Consider the following 1,872-nt stretch of genomic DNA (forward strand, 5'->3'; position numbering starts at 1 on the left):
TAGAAACATCACTCCATATTGTTCCCTATCCCTCCATCCATAATTTTAGCGAAAACTATATTCATCCCCTAAATTTGGGGATTTACAGACTATTCAACCTCCAAAATTCAGAAAAGGAATATAGAGAGAGTGATGAGAATGCAATGTGGAAATTCATAGTTAATGTGAGACTAATTGAAGGAATGTTGTTTTTCACACATAAGGACGCAACAAGGATGGTCTAGAAATGAGTGTGGGCTCTAGACATGGATTTGGTACCGATCGGTATTAGTGGGAGCATCACGCTAGGCACCACCCCCTAATCCATGAAAGAACAAGGGCAAAAAGCATCCCGAAGGCTTTCGAGGATCATAAAGAATGATGAAAGATGTACAGGACCACCATCTCGTGAATTCGAATTCCAACTCAAAATGCTTTTACTTATTTATTCGATAATATTATTATAACTTTTTTAGGCGTATAAACATTCAGATACTAGAGTAGACCCTCAACCAACTTGACACGTTAAGTAGATTTTCCATCCAAGCATTCTATGGATCCTAACTCCTAACACACGTCACGGTCCTATACCCGACCCGACCCGTTTCCTAATACACATTCGATCCTGACAACGACCCTCACCCATGATCATGACGGTGCTTATATTCCAACAACTGCATGATCGTGACCGTCTATTCCTTTTAATTTATATGCTAAGGTTAGTTAGTTAGCACACACTATATGTTACCAAGGCAAGTCAACATTACCAAAAAGTCAATGTAACAAACAAGATACAACTTCTAATGCACAACGTACAGGTCAATAATACACGAAATTAAACAATCAAATCAATTGAACTCAAAAGTACATCAGATTTTATTCAGAATCAGCATGCCAAATTGTATGATATGATGAATGTATAATAAAAAAAAGTATATGATCTAATTACTTCACATAACATTATATATATATATTTTTTTTAATAAATAAAACAATAATAATAAAACGGTATCGTTAACGACGGCAGCGCGTGATGGCACTGCAACCACGGGTGTAAGGGTTAGCCTGACCTCCAGACCGGCAATTGTAGTACGACGCGCCACGTCTCGAGCACGGGACGTTGTTCTTGCTCAGCGCACCGTAGCTGATGTACCTGCGGTTAGTTGCTAAAATGCGCCGGTTGATCTCGCTGTCCATTGTGAACTCCATGTCGTCAATTTCCAGATCTGAGTCTTGGGTGGTTCGGATCCAGCCGATGTGGTGGTCTCCGGCAGCGAGTGAGAGGGTGATGAGGATGAGAGCGTAAATCACGAGCAGATTGATGGGTTTGGACATTTTTGCACTGGTTTTGTTTTGGTTTCTCTCTCTATAGATATAGATTGAATTTAAGTTTGGTTTTGTGTTGTTTTGTTTTGTTTTGTTTTGGGGTGAGTGATGAAGGGTGCAATAAAGAGGGTTTTAAAGGTGAGAATATTGTTGGAAAATGAGAATGTGTGTTTTTTGTCCTTCAATTTTTGGATAAATATCATTTCATTCACATAAAATTGAAATTATATTATTATTGTTATAAGAACGTGACTGGGTATGGATGAGCAAAATCGGTACCGGTACCGATACAGATATCGAAATCGGTACCGATTTGGTATCATCGATATTGAATCGGTACCAAAGTTTTAAGTTTCGGGATCTGTACGGTACCGGTATTTCCCGAATTTTTACCCTCGATACCGGTACCGTATCGAAACCGGTACCAAAAATTTCCGATTTTCGGGAACAGTATTTTCGGTACCGGTACGGTACCGTGCTCATCCCTATGACTGGGTGTAAAGTAAAAAAGTTGTTCAGTTTGAACGATGAAAAGTTGAAATATGGTTAAGTACAAACCGGTTTCTT

General features: G+C 39.1%; 1 pseudogene; it reads right to left on the reverse strand.

Moving 5' to 3' along the window:
- Positions 1 to 860: 860 nt before the first annotated feature.
- LOC143571333 (protein RALF-like 33 pseudogene) lies at positions 861 to 1,346 on the reverse strand (annotated as a pseudogene).
- Positions 1,347 to 1,872: the final 526 nt, after the last annotated feature.

This window comes from Bidens hawaiensis, unplaced genomic scaffold, assembly GCF_021521415.1.
Source record: "Bidens hawaiensis isolate Kalapana, Puna unplaced genomic scaffold, B.hawaiensis_p1.1 tig00025353_1, whole genome shotgun sequence".
NCBI classification, from domain to species: domain Eukaryota; kingdom Viridiplantae; phylum Streptophyta; class Magnoliopsida; order Asterales; family Asteraceae; genus Bidens; species Bidens hawaiensis.